The sequence below is a fragment of the Lissotriton vulgaris genome, chromosome 9 (assembly GCF_964263255.1).
Source record: "Lissotriton vulgaris chromosome 9, aLisVul1.2, whole genome shotgun sequence".
In the NCBI taxonomy this organism is placed as follows: Eukaryota; Metazoa; Chordata; class Amphibia; order Caudata; family Salamandridae; genus Lissotriton; species Lissotriton vulgaris.
The window spans coordinates 952,912,489-952,931,531 of NC_141697.1; the positions used below are offsets into that span (position 1 = coordinate 952,912,489).

At 45.9% G+C, this 19,043-nt stretch overlaps 1 protein-coding gene across 1 annotated transcript in view; it reads left to right on the forward strand.

Moving 5' to 3' along the window:
• The window catches only part of GNAT1 (G protein subunit alpha transducin 1), a 470,352-nt gene that overhangs the window by 203,665 nt on the left and 247,644 nt on the right, over positions 1–19,043 (forward strand). The gene's annotated exons all lie outside the window — the stretch shown is intronic.

The window sequence follows — 19,043 nt, forward strand, 5'->3', positions numbered from 1 at the left end:
ATCTGTCCAGGTTCATGTCTAAGATCATGTTCCAGTCACCTCCCAGGAACCAGGGAATATCAATCCAATCCGACAATACCGACCCACCTTTCCCAGAAATACATCTCGGTCAAAGTTTGGGCGTATATACTGCCAATAACTAGCAATGTGCCGTCTAGCATACCTTTCACCATAATGTACCTCCCTTGATCATCCACCTTCCTCTCTATCTCTACAAAGGGCGTTCCAGGTCGGACCCAAATGGTCGCCCCCCCTGGAGAAGGCAGAGTAGGATGTGAAATATATAATACCCCTCCATCTCTTTCTCAGTGTCTGAACCTCTGATGCCGTTAGTTGTGATTCCTGCAGAAATGTGATCTGTGCGTGTTGCCTCAATAAAAATCCATGTATCCGGTGCCTTTTCTGAATCGCACCAAGCCCACGCACGTTCCAGGTGGCAAATCTGTAGGATCCTGCTATTTCAGCCATTATCCCCTTCAATTTGGTCTCTGAGTGTTAGTAGGACTTTCCTAATACCTATTGTGAGTATCAACCAGGAGACCGCTACATTCCCTTCCCTGAACAGAACTAACTTGGCGCAGCAAAGTAACGGTGCTGAGCCGAACAAAAAAATCATGAACTTAATAATCAAAACACAATTGCTTTCGCTAGGGGTGGGGGGGTGGCCTAGCTCTGCACTAGTAATCGTAACTGCCTGGCCGGGTGCCGCTGGCTCTACGGGGAGCCGACCCAGGGGCATTATTTTCAGGAGTCTATTCTTAGTTACCAACTGGAGGCCCATGGAAAGGGGGTACATGAACCTATTGGGGTGCAACGAGCCAGGACGGCCCGCCCCTGGATCTCGTGCTACGGAGAAGTGAGCCCTCCCTAAGCCCCACCCCCTACTATCAGGTAAATACAGTTCCCCAGCCCCCCTGGTAGCCCCCTATGAGTGAAAGTTACAAGTAACATCTATTTGTAACCAAAAAGGATATAAAATGTCATCAAGTAATCTGTTCGGTGCAAGCCGTGCCCTGCATCTTCCTAATTGTCCAGCAAACATCTGCCGCCCTAGGTGGGGAACAAGACCATACTACGTTCCGAGTCAGAGTGAATCGTGCTATCATCCGTGTCCATGTTGATTTTCTCCTGATCCTCTCGAAAGTTGCCCACCATTTCAACGACTTCCAGCTGGTCTTCCCTCAGTTGCTCCTGCGACGGGTCGTGTCGTCCAGATCTTCTCCCAAGGGCAGGAGTGTCCTTGTTGGCTTGTCCCGAACCCCTCTCCGAGCCATCGGTAGATGTGACCCGGGAAGCATCCTGGCTGCCATCAATGCCCATTACGTCCAGCCATTCCTCCACCTCCGTGGGGCTCACAAAGAAATACGCCTTTTTTTCATACACAATCTTCAGTCGAGCTGGGAACAATAGCGCATATTTTAACTTGGCCTTTTGAAGTCTCTTTTTCAGCTCCTGGTATGAAGAGCGTTGCTTTTGTACTACGTTGGTATAGTCTGGATAGAGAGATATTCAACAGTTCTCATATTGTATTAGAGATTTCTCTCTCGCTTTTTGAAGGAGGGTATCCCTGTCCCGGTAGTTTAATATTCGCATGATCAGGGGGCGAGGTGGGAGACCAGGCCTAGGCCTCACAGTGGGGATGCGGTGCGCTCTCTCCACACAGAAGTGTGACGATAGACCCTCCGCAGCGACATGGTCCTGGAGCCATTGCTCCATGAAGTCTGCTGCATGGACCCCCTCACAGCGCTCCGGAAGGCCAATGACGCGGATGTTATTATGTTGATTGCGGCCTTCCGCATCCTCCATCAGTGAGGCGACCTGCTGTTGCAGCTGCTGGATAGACGTTGTGTGTTCTGCCACCGTCAGGGTAAGGTCAGCGAACGCAAAGCTGTGATCCTTAACCTTGTCAGCCAATTTATTATGGTCTGCCTTTAACAGGGACAGATTGGTGGTGAGAGCCCCGAGCTGCAGCTCCATTGCCATTCTAGAATCCCTGATCTCCTTCAGTATCAAATCTAATTTATCCGCTCGTTCGTCTCCAGCAGGTTTCGACCCATCAGTTCCGGACAGGGCCCCTTCTTCCTCTACTATCAGGGCATGCGGCGCTACAGTCGGGCCCTCCCGGCCCTCCTGTGTCTTCACCCCCTTTCGGACCATGGAGAGGGAGGCCAGCGATTGTCCAACGTCTTTCAGTCTCAGATAGGGCTCTGCAGCAAAGGCCTCCCCACCCCCCTTCAATGACGAATCCGCGACTCTGAGGCCCCGCAGCCACAGTCCAGCGTACAAGACTCACCCACCAGTGCTCCAGGTATTAACTGGCAACAGCTCAGACCTTCACGCCGGCAGGGCCCGCCGGTGTAGGAAGTGGTGTGGGAAGGGGCCTCCTTCCAGGGTATAAGTCGCACCGTCCACAGTGCCAGTTCCCCGTCCCCAGTAGCCCTGCAGGTATCACCTCTTGTCCTTCTGACCCATACCGAGGTCCAGCCAGGGGCAGGGGGGGAAGGAAATCGGGAGGGGGGAAGACAAGCAGAGGGGAGAAGGAGCGGGTGGCCCTCCGTCCAATGCGCCTGGCTTCCTCACTGTCCACCTCCAAGCACGGGGTCTGTGACCAGTGTGGCGCCATCGGTAATGCCCCCTCTCTCCTCGACCAACGCCCGGATCCTCCGATGATAATGCGGGTCCTAGTCCCCGGCCGGCTCCATGCAGTCGGCGATTCAAGGCCTCCCCCGGCCGCTCGGGGCAGATTGTCCAGCACCGCCTCTCACCCCCTCTACCACAGCCGATGCAGGTGTTCCAGGCCGCCGCTACTCACGGCAACAGCCTTCAGACAATCCAGACACTCTCTGATGTCCGCAAGGCCCTAGACTGGGCGCTTCCGGTTCTCCTCGCTCGGGCCGGGCAGGGCTCCTCCCGCACTCCAGTCCCCGGCTTCAGTTCCAAATTAGGCCTCAGCAGGCCCGGGCTTCCGTGGGGAGCACCGCGGTCTGCGGTTTCACTCGATGACACACAAAGGCTCCCGGGGGGTCCCTGTGACAGGATCTGTACCACAGCAATTAGTGGGGACCTCCAGACATTGCAAAACAGGAAATTGCCCCTGGGCAGCACAGGAGCTCAAGCTTCAGCCGACCGCCATCGTGGCTGGCTAGCCACGCCCCCTATATTGTAACTCATGTATTTGATAGTTGAGAGCTGACATAATGTTTATACTTGAAAAGGAAGTGCATGCTCCATTGATTATGGAATATGAAGAACATAACCTGGTATTTGTAAAGCGCAAACTAATCACCCGTAGGGGTCTCAAGGCGCTGAGGGAATTTGTGTAAGTCCTGATGAAGGCTAAACAAAGAATTATAGACGAAACGCTGTTCAATGGCATAAACAAGCGAGACTTGACTTCTGCATAAGAAGTGATGAAAGAATGGGTAGGTGCGTAGGAGTGAATAGTGCTGTTTGAGCTCTTTAATGAACTGTTGTGTATTAGATTTTTGTAAAAGATGGAAAAAACAATGTTTAAAACTATATGTAAGGAGTGAGAACATAAAAATAAAAGTATGTGTTTTTAATGAAGGAGAGTGAACAAGCATATGTTGTTGATCAAAGATAATTGTGGAGAACAAATAAGGTTTTAAAACATGTATGTTTCTGCTAGTTTAAACTTAGGTTTCCAGTCATTCTAAGTAGCACACTATCGTATATCTTTTTTTTCACCGGAGAAGACATCAGTGGAATTTGTCAGCCTATTATAGAAGCTATATTATACTGCAGCATTCATGTTCTCTGAATGTGGCATCTCTTCAATTATTCCTTATGTAGCATATTAGATTAATCTTGTGCAAACATCTATATAAGTCGCTTTTTTGAGTCTGAGAATTGCGTTCCCTGTGTCATTCCTCCTAATACACGATTTATTTTTAAAACTGAATGTATCAGGAATTTAAAATGTAAATGAGTAAAAACACACTTATGATTCATTCAGGACTTCAAACTCAAAACAGTATTAGCAACAACATAAATTGCTTGTGGTTTTCTGATCTCATGGTGTGCATGCAGAGGTTTTCATTATAATGTTTTTTTAGCAGTCATTAAACTCTGAAATGTGATTATTTCTGTGCCAAGCTAGACATAAATAGTCATCTATGCCTTCAAGTAAATATTGTGCCATGTGTTCCAAAGCTGTTGGTGATTGGTTGGAAGAGTAAAGGGACTCAGAGTGGAGGGGCTGGAAAATAGTATATTCATTGTGTGGTTTACTTCTACACCCCAAGAGTTGCATGCTTGTTTTGCCAGGTTAACATTTTGTTTACTTGCATTAAGAATCCAGGAAAACATTAAAAGTAAAAGAAGCATTGTTTATTTCTATATAATCCCTTTTCATCCTCACATTTGCCTCCTACTCTTTCAATGGCTGTTACTACAAAAGACATGGTGCTGATGATTTACTCTCACCCTCCTGAGATTACCTCTTGGCCAGGGAGTATTGACGGGGGTACTTATATTATATGCTAATGCTTCAGATATTTATTTATTTACTAGTTTTGTATGTTTGTTACTCGTCTCCCTGGTCACTTCAGAGCCCTGAGCAGGTTGGTAAAATGTATTTATTTATTTATTTATATTTATGCTTCTTTAGATGTGTCCTACAGCACTATTGGCATTTTCCACAGCGGTTTCAACCTCACACTGCTATAAAGTCAGATGCTGTTCTTTCAATGCCGCTATAGGAAGCGACTTTTCGGGGGGTGCGGGTGGCCCCAGGACTGAAATCAACCCTGTACAATGTACTGCTTGGGACTGGAGGCCTCTAGCCAAAAGGTCACAACTTCCCTATATATATATGACCCATTGCTACCACTGGCTGTACGGGAAGACTCGGTGCTCATGGAGTTGGCGGCTGTCAGGGTCACCCGTATGGGGGATCTGTATAAACAGGATCCGTTTCGGTCCTTACAGGATGTTTAGGGGGGTCGGAATCGAGGCTTTATGCTGGGTTTTGTATATGTCAGAGTGAGGCAGGCGATTAGAGTCATCTACCCGAACTTTTCGATGGCACCTTCAGCTCTGCTAGAGCTGCAGGCGGTGCTGGCAGGAGAGGAGATGAGAGGAAGGAATTGATCACAAGGCTATATAATGCTTCTCTATGGGAGCATGAGCCAGGTGAGCACCCCTTTTATCTTAGATGGAATGCCGCTTTGGGTTCCACGCTCACGCTCGAGCAATGGAAGTCTTGCTGTGCGCTCACTGGTCGCTTCAAGGCGAATTGCAATCTTTGCATAATCCACTTTAAGTATCTGCATCAATTATATATTATACCCTAATGCAACTTTGCAGGTTTGGGCTGCGAGAGACTGTGGGCTGCACGCAGTGTGGGCAGGCAGACGCTGATTTTCTGCATCTGGCATGGATGTGTGCAGGTATATTTGCATTTTGGTCCAAGGTGGTGAATGTGCTCACGGATATTGTGCTGGAACCTGTGGGATGTGCTCCAGAGATTTGCCTACTTGGGAGTGTTACGAGTTTAAAGCCCTGCAAGCGCTGCATAGTTGCAGTCTCAACCTTATTGGCTAAAAGGGCTGTAGTGCAATGATGGGGGGGGGGGCGAAAACCACTCCTACTGTAAAAAAAATGGATCCGTGATTTACTTTACTGTAGAGACCAGTTGGGGCCTTTGCAGAGGAGCTACCTGAGGCTTCGCGCCCGAAAGATTTCTGGGGCCCACTAACTGAATATTTGCTGAACAATTCTTACCTGTAATAATTTGGTTGACCATGTGCTGCGCTATGCTCGGACCTCGTTCACTTGATTTGTTGGACTCCATCCTTTGAAGGTGTTTATGATATACCACTCATATGTGTCTGCAATGCTCAGGATTAATAAAATTACCAATGTACTATATTTGCTATGCTGGGGTTAGGGGGTTGTTTCTTGTTGATTGATGTTTTTTGACTTGTATCTTCATGTGCTCTACCATGTTTATTGGAAACGTAATGAACACAAATAAAAAAAAGATGTGTCCTACAAAGCAAACACAAATTTCAAAAATAAAACCATTTACAAACAAGTACCCACCCTTACGCGAACATTGTAAAATACACCACTACACAATTAATCGATGATAAAACAATGTCTTAGTATATACCATCTAGGTTACCATCATTCTGCAATTTTTTTTCTACCAGAGGCAAGCACTTTATGCTTCTCTCCGGTATTAAAAAACAGAAATGAGACTTGGCTGCTTCAATTCTCATGCGATTTTTCCAGATGCTTTTAAGGGCCGATAAACATGGTTGTATGATGCAACCATGTATGCACCACCCCAACCCCAGCCACCCAAACTGAGCCCTTAAATTGACCACCAGCCCTGAAAACTGCCAGTTCCCCTACCTCCGCCTTGAAGCATAAAACCCTGCCTCCTGCCAAAAAACGACCCTAACCCCAGATCCTCCGCCCGAGTCCTAAACCATGGTCACAGCCTTTAAAACTACCCCGACCCCCCCTGCCCTGAGCACTAAAACCTACCCCCACTCCAAAAAACGACATCCCACCTCCAAACCCAGCCCTAATTACCAGGTCGCATTCCGGAAGTTCCTCTCCTGGTCCTTCCTGTTCCTCTTCCCGCGCATCCGCACATCTAGACCACTGACTTATGGCAGATGCTTGGTTTGGGCAAGTGTTGTTCCGCTTTGTTCCGCTTACATGGAAATGCAGGCGTGGTTGAGCCCGAGTTATATGTCAGGTTTGTCCTTATCAAGAAAAATTGCATGTGAAAAAACCTAACAACTGGAAATCAGGTGGAATTTAAACGCAGACATTAATGCGTGAAAGCACACATTCATTCCGTTCCACCAGACTCATAATAAGGCCCAAAATCTCTAAATGTGTCACCTGATCAAGAAGAAACAATGCATATAATCAAAAGTATTTCCTCCCAAGTAGGTTGGAAAAATGAGGTGACCAACCTTTTCCCCTTAGGAATGCTATATTAAGCATGGGCGGAAAATCCGTTTCGCTCGCGGATTTTGCGGATTTTCGGTAAATTCGCAATCCGCGAGATTCGCGAATCTCCCGCAAAATCCGCAAATCCGCGAGCAGCGGATTTTGCTCGCACTGTTCGCGTGAGTTCGCGGCTTCCCAGTACAACTTCGCGCCCCGCGAATACGTGCAAAATTGCAGAAATACGATCTTAGCAAAACTGAAACTACTTACCAGGTTCAAAAGTTCAGGCTCATCATTAGTAGCCATTTCCTGTAGTGCTTCCTGAGGGGCCCCTCCAGAGTTCAGTTGCCAGTTGCAACTATTATGTGACCCTGCTCTGAACCTCAGAATAGTTACACATATGCCACAAAGGTCCTGAATTACAGCTAAGGGAGACAAGCAGGAGCCAGGCTGGAAGTTCAAATCCATTAATCAGCCCCTAATTCATTATTGTCAGTTGGGGCAGGGCAGGTGTTGTAACTAATTTTGCAACAATGAAAGCACTTAGCAAGTGCAAAAGATCACTAATCAGGAAGCACTAAGGAAGCAGGTGCCAGCTAAAAAAATATTCTGTGACACATTAATCAGCCCCAAATTAATTCAGGTCACTTGAGGCAGGGAAGGTGTGCTTGCGTTGCCACAATAATGTACACTGACTGGACAACCAGAGGGTGCTGTGATGAAACAGAGGGTGGCATGGGTGGGCCAGAGGGTGGCATGAGTAGTCAGAGAGTGGCAGTGGTGACAGAGAGTGGCAGTGATGAAGAAGAGTGTCCCAAACAGGCTGGACACGTAGAAACAACAAGTTCGCAAAACTTGCGACCCGACAGGTAAGTTCGCAATTTGCGACATTGTACAAAACCCTCGCGAACTGGCAGAAACCCGCGCAAACACAAAAAAAAAAATCCGCAAATTCGCGAGAATTCGCGGATTTTGCGGATTGCAAGTTCGCAAATCCGCAAAATTCGCGAACGCGAGATTCGCAAAATTCGCCCATGCTTATGCTATATCCACCTGACAACATTTATGGTGGAGACGCCTGTGGATGAGACAAATATTACGGTAATCTGCCACATAAAAGCCAAAAAGTGATGGTGCAAGGACTTGTCAGGGGCGTAACGCAGACGCCTGCAGTACAGAGGGATGCCAGCTCTTCCTGTGGCCCCCAAACCTTCATTCCAAGGCCAATTAATATCTGTGAGATATTGTACACTCGAGCGCCCTCATCTGATTCTGCATGGTACCCTGCATCCTCGCTTTAAAACATTTTCAAGTGGTAAGTGGGGTGTCAAGCAGCGCCTTCTGTCACAATCTACCTCAACGAGATATCCCTATGCAGTTTCTGACAAAATGCCTAAAATTTATGAAGCATACAAAACAGTGATAGGTGGAATGCTTAAATTAATCTCAGCCACTGGTAATCTTTCGGGCCGTATCCCAATCCATTGTTATTTTGCACACAAGGTCACCTCAGTTTGGACCCAGGTATATGCAAATCAGTCTTGACCCTACTCCAATCGGAACAGTCCAGCACAGCTGGTCCTAGATTGCTTGTGATCCATTTAAGGGAGGACCACGGCTGGCAGCCTGGCCAGGACTGTTCCCATGAGGAGCAGGGTCAAGACTGATTTGCATATATCTGAGTCAATACTAAGGTGGCATGGTGGGCAAAAAAATGGATTGGGATGTGGCCCAGATTGATTGCCAGAGGCTGAAATTAATTCTAGCATTCCATCCACCACATCGTTGTTTTTGCATTTGCCACCCTAATTGTACCAGGTATGCCCAGACGTCAGTCCCAGGCTCACTGTGCCACTGGAACCAAATTATATCTGGCTGAAAAGCCCTAATTAGAGTGATACTGGTTCTAGGTTGCGTGTGTTCTGGTTCAGGGCTGTGATTAATTGGAGCATTCCACCCATCACCTTGTTGGTTTTGAAAGATTACAAAGCAGCAATTCATTGAACCAACTATGTCTATAGATCTTTGAAGAATTTTCCATAACACAAAGTAAAGGTCCTGAGTAGAATTATTTGGTCTGATTCACATAGGCCACTTGCATGTCTCCACTGAGTTAAAGGACCTGGGAGCTAAATACTTTTGAGTAATTTACACTTTTGAGTAAGTTTAGTTTATGGCTGTTTACTAAATCTGAGATTAAATTGCAGCTGCGGAGTAAATTTATACTTGAAACAAATACAATGCGATGACCAGGTGATAAACAGGCGCTCAACAAGATTATGGCCACAGTAAGATATCCTCTGTGAAAAGATTCTGCTGCAAAGCATAGAAAAGGAAGGTCACCTTTTTTCCTTACAAACACCAAGGAATCCCCCGGTTAGAACATTTATAAAATTCTTAGCTGAGCAGATTATAATCAATATTTCAAGTCCAAAATATATCTCAACAAGTACATATATCAGTGATAGATTTTTAAGTGTCCAGCTTTGTATCCAAAGTAATGTATTCTTCTTATTAACAACAACAAGGTCTGTTGTCATAGCATCATTGTCATTTATTTCTGTTTGTTTTCCATCAGTCAAAGACACAGCCAACACGTGTTTCGTCGGGCATTAATGTCATGCCTTTCGACTCCTTCAGGGCTGCAAGCCAAGAGGACAATAATACTTAATATCTTTAACGTTTAAGACACTGGTCAAAAGTAATGATCAAAATGAATTTATAATGACGAGAGAGGTTAAACCAAATGTGAGGTCACCCTCAAAAGATACCATGTGACTCATATTAAGCCAATTGGAAATTTACCTACATATAAAGGTGCATACCCTGGTGTTTAGACAAAGTCACAAGAAGAGACCCACAAGTCCCAAGATTGAAAGAAATTATAAAGTAAAATTCACTTTACCAAAGAAAAAATCAAATCCTTCCTGTAATTCAGACCTCCAATGGTATAGCCGTGAGTTACACCCTAGAACGAAAGAGGACACTCCTCATTTCCTCCTCACACTCCTCATTTCCTCCATATATGTAGCATTATTTATCATAGCAACTGTGTAGGTATAATTGTTTCCTAATATTCCTAAAAAGTCTCCAACTAGTCACGTTCTACACTAATATTTCTCCTTTCTCAAGAACCAGTCCTATCTGATTATAATCTGCTCAGCTAAGAATTTTATAAATTTATACTTGGATTTTGTAAATAACCAAAAAGTAGAAAACATGCACAAAAGTGTAAATTACTCAAAAATGTATAGCTACCCAGCCCTTTAATTTGGTGGACATGTGTAAGTTCAACTTAAGGAGCAAATTTACACTCGATTTTGTGAATAGTCAAAAAGTAGTAAACTTACTCAAAAGTGTAAATTACTGAAAAGTGTAAGTTATTTTTGTGAATCAGGCCCATAGTCTCTAACCCCTTCTTTGTATTATGTTCAACCGTATTGTTCTGCCCTGCAAACACTTTAATACTATTTGTACATACACATATATTTTTGCTGTAGCATCCAATAAAGGAATCAATCTGTAATTACTCAGAACCTTTATAGTAGGGTTGGACGGAATTGGCGGAGTTTCATTCCGTGAAATTCTGCGGAATTACCTTAAAATCCTGCAATATTCCATGCAATTCCGTGAAGGGGTAGAGGGGTACGGAAATAAGCAGTGCATATCCCTAGGTGCCCTTACTGAAGTATGTAAGTGCGATGAGTGGTATGCACTGGAATGGATACCCCTCTGTGCCCTTACATGCTTATGTATGGGCAAAAAGGGTTATGCACAGTGGAAAGGCGGGAATAGCATTTTCTAGAATCCCGTCACAGGTCGACTAGACCTTTTTACCTGTCATAGAGTGTAGAAGGCAATCCATCCTAACAGTGTAGCATCAACTTGCACGATCCCCATTGCTTTCCCCAAAGAACCACTGACTAAAGATCGAGTTTAAAGATTTATTACAAAGCCAAACACAGTTGAGTATATAAACACCTCAGCAAAAGATTCAGAAGATAAACAGGCACTAATACAAACATAATTCTACGGAAAAGTCTTAATCTACTAAGAAACAATACAAGTGTCAATTCCAAAATCATCAAGCTAACAAGAATTGCTATAACCTGGGTTTTCGTAGGCATCGGAAAAGGAAGAAATAAATCCAGATTAATCTGTCCCTACACTATACTAAGTGACATCCCTACTTAACAAAGTTCCCTCCTATCAAGGTGTCAGCCGTGGTGACTTCCAAAGAAGCACACTCACTTATTTCGGACTTAGCCTAAGAACCCCTCTTGCATAGCAAAGCTCTCTGCCTGACCAACAGCTTCCTTCGCCCTCATGCGCATCTGCTCTGACTCTCCTTCGGGGTGCTGTCCCTAATACAAAACCCCACAATATGGACGACACGCCCTAAGGTACACCCCTCTCAAAGGTGTTAACTTTCAAATTTTTCCATTACGACATCTTCATCCTTGTCCGTTGAAAAACGTCCTTGTGTCCCAGAGCCTTCTCTTGAAGTTGCTTCCCTAAATTCCGCAGCCACTCCTCCATGTCTGGTACTACCATCCTAACACTCATACACAATGGGCCCTTCTTCTACAATCTCTAGTTAACCTTGCACCTGCAAAAGAACGCACATAAATCGGCTCACAGTTCCATGCTACTTGCAATTAACTGACTGAAAGCAACCTTCTAGAAAAGACATTTCCATGATTTAATGTTAAGTGAAACATTCTCAATTCGGCCTACACAGATTTTTCCCCACAACTTGGACTCTGCACGTTTCTGTATACCACATCCTAACATAAACAGTACATTTTCGTTCATTAAGCTTTCATCATTATAGCAAAATACATCTTGTAAATACATTTTCTAACTTAAGCACGTCTATCTCATTATATGAATACAATCATGAATTTCTGATAAAGCAGCTTAATACACTAATGACTTACTGATCATCCCTTAATTGGATTAATACTTCATTGCAAACAATATTTCTAAATTAACGTGGCATTAGTACTTTCAAAACACTTTACGTTACCCTATGTAAATCCTAGCACATTATTTCATAGCCCTACATCACATTTAAACATGATTAAAGTCCTTTATATATGTGGGTGCTGATTATTCATGAATATGGTGCACCTCTTACAATTTCTAACTCAGTTTTGCGCTCTCTCAGTCCCCCCTTTGATGACCTGTGTCATCACCACCAACCCAACGTCTCTTAGGGTAGGAACCGAGCTACACAGAACTTGTCGCAAGTTTCCCTCGCTTGAGCATCTCCAATGCCCTTAAACTTCGATATTGATTGTCTTGTAAGTTCTCCATTCTCTGCTCTTGTACTCTCATCGATCTTGCCAACCTATCTGACCTATACCATTTGTACAGTCTCAGCAAACCCCATAATCCGATCACACATGCCACTATGATGATAAGGGGTTTCAGTATGTATCCAAGGAAACTCCTTCCCAGGCTTGCAAACCAGTTTCCAACATTTCCAAATCCCTTGCCAACTGTTTCCCACGCATTCTCTTGTGTCAAATCCTCAATTTCGTAATGAATTGCAGTAATGTTACGTATATATCTCTTCAGATCTTTGGAGTTATCTGGAATATACGTGCAACATTCCTGAACCTTATAAAGTTTACAGACTCCGCCCTCTTTCGCCAGAAGGACGTCTAGAGCAAGACGGTTCTGCAAAACCATTGTCCTTATCGACAGCATCTCACCCTCAATCAACACCAATGACTTAGCTGTACTCATTGACAATTCATCCACCACAGTTGCCAACCGCCGTATCTTCACGTCATTCAAGATCACTCCCAACATTGGTATCGCAGCTCCAAACACATCACCCACTATTGCACCAGCACTCTCTCCTCGCTTTACCCTCGTCAAGTGTCCACCTTCCAAGAGAGCAAAGTCCTCGGTGTGGTATATCTTAGGAAAAATAATCGCTAGGTAACATGTCTCATGCCACTTATCCGGCAACCTCACGTATGCATTTTTCCCACAGACAAAGTACACCGTAGGGATCACTTGTACCACACTCTTCAGGAAATCCTTGGTGCAATATTCCAATGTGAAAGTGTGTTCACAAGTTGTATGGCCCACATACACATTTTCATAATACGTCTGTGGTCTGTGAAGGCACAACTTCCCTTTCTGTACCTCGTCCAATGCTATCGGACCATAGCTTCCCCTTGTCTTATGCAACTTCTCCTCATCCGTCAAATCTACTTTACCTTGCCCTGACGCCTGCAACTGTTTTTGTTTTTGATACCTATCCTCTACCTGTTCTATGAACTTCTTCTCTACCTCTGCCAATGAGCCGGTCAAATTGTGTCGGTGAGCATATGAGGTGTCCAATTCTCGTGTTGGAATGAAAAAATACCTAAGTCTATCCTCTGATTTATAATAATCTCACTTGTTCAAGTGTTTATAAGCAGGGACCTCTGGAAGCACAGCATCATAATTCGAAAAGAAATATTCAAAATGATTTCGCCCATAAAATATGCTAAGCAGCAAACTACATGAAATTCCATATGTCAATGGAAGATGATGGTATCTAATACCCTCGTCTACTGAAGCCGGCAATTGCATACACACATAACAATCTTTCGCATCCATCGCATCAATGTACTCATACAACAACTTTGCATACGCATTCTTTCCAAAGTTTCCTTTAGACAAATCTGCATGTAATCTATGGCTTTCTTCTACTAGCAAAGCTTTCTCAGCTCCTATGTTGACCTCTTTCTGGCTAGGAGTGGTAGGTGTAGGCGTTCCCTCGACCTCCACTTTCTGCTTTTGTGGTGCTAAATAAGAAACTAAAACTACTAAAAATATAAAGAATATCACTACCCCTATAAGTGTGCCTATAATACACTTTGCCCTACGAGTCGGGTTTCCAGCCTCCATGGTCTCAAACAGTTTGATTCGTTTTTAGCAGCATCACAAAGTCTTTTTCTTGGCTTTATGAAAGTTTTCGAACCACACCTAGGAGCAGAAATCCCCTTTCATTTCTTCATTTTAATCCGCATTCAGGCGACCCTGACCCTTCTCCGTTCTCTAAGGGATGTCCCTAAATTTCTTCTTCTTCCACTCGGCTCTAAGTAAATTCAACAGATATTTACAAAGTCTTTACTGATCAATGATGATATTTGCTCCAACTGCACATAGCACGTAATCCAAGAGTTCCATTCGAAGGACTACTGATTCATAAGCAGGTATCTCAGGACCAAATGTAGGAAAGATCAGTCTATTCAGGATTAAATCACGTATCTTGCTTAGGTAAGGGGGATTGGGAATAGTGAGTGTCAGTATGCCTTCAATTTCCAGTCCAGGTACCAACAGTATCACTTCCAACTTAACGTTGGGGATCGTACTGGTCACAGTCACTGATCTCACCCTCCCGGACCTCAGTACACCTGGCATTTGTCAAAGGGTAGGTCCACTCCGGGGTGGCGTATCTTCGACAAGGTACTCTCACCCTCCTTGATCTCCTCGGACCTTTTTGCTCTGACTCTTGATTTCCCACTTCCGGGTCTGATTCTTCAGATACAGGTGCAAGATCTCTTTCAGAGGCCAGCCTCACGTTCAATCGTCTTCGCCTCTCAGGCCAACTTGCCTCTGTGCTGTTCACTCCTCTGCTTCTCGTTGGCACACCCTGCTCATCACTGCCTTCAGCTTGCTCTGGGTTGAGATCACCTTCACAGCAACTTCCCCATTCAGAGGCAGATTCCGTGTCACTGTTGTCGTGATCTCCTTCAGCTCGGTCGGATGAATTACCAGCTTCTTCAGACACCCCCACAGCTTGACTTGTCCCCTCTAGTGGATCTTCCTCCACAGCTGGATATCCATCAACGAGAGGAGCTGTTTCTTCCAGGGGTGCTGGAACTCTTCGGGTGTGAGAAGCATGTATCCAGTTCGGCAACCCACCACACTTCACGGCAGTGTTCGTCACCAGGATAACCTGAAACGGGCCTCGCCAGCGCACATCCAGGCAGCTCTTTCTCACGTGCTTCCGCACCAGGACCCAGTCACCTGGACACAGGTCATGACAAAGGTCTCTAGAAGCCGGGATTTCAGCAGTCTGCACCTGAAGAGACACAGAATGGATGACATCAGATAGTCCCTTGCAGTAGTCAAGAATCAGATCATCTGTGATATTTAACAAGGCTGCTGAAGGGACGGACGGCAATCTCATAGCCCTCCCCATCAACACCTCATGGGGTGAGAGTCCTGTCCTCCTGTCTGGTGTACTACCTAAGCTCATCAGCACCAACGGTAAAGCATCTGGCCATTTCAGGGACGTGGATGAGCACACTTTCGCCATTCGAGCCTTGAGTGTTCCATTTATATGCTCTACTATGCCAGAAGCCTTTGGTCGATAGCTACAATGCAGTCTCTGGTCAATGTTCAGTGCAGAGCAGAGCATCTTCACAACTTCACTGTTAAAATGCGTCCCTCTGTCCGATTCCAAAGAGGTCGGGACCCCGAATCTTGGCACTAACTCCCTCAACAATAATTTTGCTACTGTGAGTGTATCGCACCTACGAGTTGGGTATGCCTCAACCCACCTGGAAAACACGCACACAATCACCAAGACATATCTGAGGCGATTACGCCTCGGCATCTCAATGAAATCCAGTTGCATTCTGTTGAAAGGCCCCCCAGACCTTCCAATGTGACTCAGTGTGACTGGTGTCCTTTTCCCAACATTCATTTGTTGACACGTAACACACCTCTGACATACTGCTTCCGCAGCCGTTCGAAACTTGGGATTGTACCAAGTCTGCCTGAACCCTCGCATCATTGCATCCCTTCCCAGGGACCATGTATCTGTTGAGCCATCGGGCTCACCAGCTCATTCGGCAACACAGCTCTCCCATCAGCTGAAATCCACAAATCCAATTCCCCTCTGACACAACCAGATGTCACCCACACTCTTTTCTCGAACTCTGACGCTTGTTCCTGCATCTTCCTCAATTCATCCCAAGTATCTGCCACTTCAAGTATCATGTTTAGCTCGGTCCCTCCACTTGGCCAGTAAATGAGTATCCCTGCTCAGCACAGTAGCGTGCAACTTCATCAGCATAACGATTTCCCAGGGACACACAATCAGCACCCTTGCTGTGTGCTGTACAGTTTACCACAGCGATTTCTGCTGGACCCTGCAGAGCCTCCAGCAGTAACCTGACAAATTCTCCATTCCTGATAGGGGAATCTGACGATGTCATGTAACCCCTTTGAGACCACAACTGACCGAAGTCATGAACCACACCAAACCCATATTGGCTGTCGGTGTATATGGTGATTCGAATTTTGTTGGCTGCCAAACAGGCACGCGTCAACGCAATTATCTCAGCCACCTGAGCGGAGTGTACTCCTCCCAGGCAGGCAGCTTCGACTATCCCATGAATCGTGCAAACAGCAAAAGCCGCTCTTAACTGTCCAGCACTGTCTCTTAATAATAATAATAAGGGTAGCTTATAAAGCGCTTGGTTACGCAGACGCGTGTCCCCGCGCTACAACTAAAGGACTCTGGACGAAGTTTAAAGGAGTGAGACCAGTTATCTGGAAAACAGGTATGTTTTTAGGTTCTTGCGGAAGCTGGATTCGGATAGATCTAGGCGGAGATGGAGAGGCAGGGAATTCCAGCTTTTCGCCGCCAGATGGCGGAAGGAGCGTCCGCCCATGCGGGCCCTTTTAACCCTAGGAACCTTAAGTAGGCCCCCGTGGAGGAGCGCAGATCGCGTGATGGTGTATACCTGGTTACTAGGTTCTGAAGTGGAATTGGCGATTTCTTAGCAAGGATGCGGTGACAGGTACAGAGGGCTTTGAATTCCACTCTGCTTTTTACTGGCAGCCAATGGAGGGTTTTAAGAGCGGCCTTGGTGTCTGATCGTTTAGGGATTTTTAGGATGAGACGGGCTGCCGCATTCTGTATTACCTGGAGGCGATTCATGGCCTTACAGGTGGTTCCCAGGTATAGTAGGTTGCCGTAGTCTAGGCGTGATGTCACAAGGGCATGTACCAGTGTTCTCCGTGCGGACATAGGAAGGAGGTCAAGGACCTTCCGTATAGTTTTTAAAACGCTAAAACAGACACCTGCCACTCGGTCTATTTGGGGTCCAAAGGACAGGTCAGCATCGAGCCATACGGCAAGGTTTTTGACTCCCTGGCGGGGTATGGGAGCCTCACCCAGGCATGGAGGCCACCACCCCGATGACCAAGCAGATGGATTCCCCCCCACAACGAGCACCTCGGTCTTGTTGCCGTTTAATTTAAGGCAGTTGGTGGACATCCAGGTTGCAAGTTCTTGCATGCAGTCCCTGAAACTGTCCATCTCAAGACCAGGGGCACGCAAGAGGGAGATAGCCAGCTGCGTGTCATCGGCGTATGACACAATGTTCAATCCATGACTCACGGCAAAAGAAGCCACTGGCGAGACATAGAGATTAAACAAGGTTGGGCTCAGGGACGAACCCTGAGGAACGCCCTGTCCCAAACCTATGTCTCTAGAGTAGTGGTCGCCCTGGCGGACTTGGAAGCTTCTCCCTGTCAGGAAGGATTGTAACCATTGGAGTGCAGCTTCGGATATTCCTCCGTTATTCAGACACTGTAGCAAGTTGACGTGCGCTACAGTGTCGAATGCTGCACTCAGGTCCAATAGGATGAGGGCCATGGTATGACCCTCATCCACCCCCTGACGTAGGGTCTCTACCGCTGTTAGGAGTGCAGACTCCGTTGAATGGCGGGGACGGAAGCCGAATTGAGTGTCGTGCAATAGGGCAGCCTTTTCCACGAAGTCCATCAGTTGCATATTGACCGTTTTTTCAGCCACCTTGGCCAGATAAGGAAGGAGTGAGATTGGGCGGAGGTTATCCAGCTTCTCAAAACTGATGGTCGGTTTCTTCCTTAGGGGTAGAACTACCGCCTTTTTCCAATCTCTAGGTACTGTCTTGGTGCTAAAAGATACATCTAGTAGATGTCTAATGTAGGGTTCCAGTACCACCAGACTATCCGTCAGGCGTTTGGGTGTGGTCGGGTCTCGAGGAGAGCCCGACTTCACCGATCTACAGATTTTTAGAAGATCTTCTGTGGGCGGGGTAACAAAGTTGGTCAGTCTTTGTTTATCTCCCCACTCCCTTGGGCTTTCAACAAACTCTGCCCCGGTTATGGGTTGCGTTGGGAATGCCGAGTAGATTTTGGTTATTTTTTCTGAAAAAAAATCTGCGATTTTATCACACAATTCTGGCGAACAGTCGTCAGGGATAATAGCTGATTTTTCGCACGAAAGAGTTTTGTAGAGCGAAAACAGCTCTTTCGCCGAATTACCAGCCTAGCTGATTCTAGACGTATGATATGCTGTTTTCGACTTTCTGATTAGGCCATGGTAAGATCGCCTCTCGGTCAAGTAGATAGTTCTGGTTTCTTTAGAGAAAGTCTTGCGCCATTCTCTTTCGGTTCTTTTCAGTGCGTTTTTCTGGACTCTTAGTTCATCGTTGAACCATGGGGCGGTTTTTTTTGCACGGCCCCCAGATTTGGTTTTTAGAAGAGGAGCTGTGCAGTCTAGTGCCTCATTAATGCGTATGCAGAGGTTAGGATTGGCTGTGTCAGCATCGCCCCCCCCTGGGCTCCCCCCTTTAGTCTATACTTCACAGAATTTAGACTGGGAGAAAGTAGCCCATTTCCGTTTGAGGTGGTACATGACTGTTGGCTGCGGGGGTCTACTTCCGGGGATTCGTATGGAAAAAGGGACCAGATAGTGGTCCGACCATGGAATGGGAGTAGGGGTCATTGCTTCTACTTCCCCCCAATTGACAAATATGGGATCCAGCAGATGACCCAACTGATGGGTTGGGCCTCTAACAATTTGGTTCAGTTGGAGGGCTCTAAGTGCCTGACTAAAATTCTTACTGACGCTGTCGGAGGGATTATCAAGATGTAGATTAAGGTCCCCAAGTACCAGAAACTTGTCTCTGCACAGTGCGGTTTCCATAATACCTTCAACCAGACTCTTAAGCATGAGCCATCAACAAAGTATATTTCATCAGGGTCTACCAATGGCTCATCGACAATGTCTGGTCTAGGTTTGGTGCACAGTTCAGTCA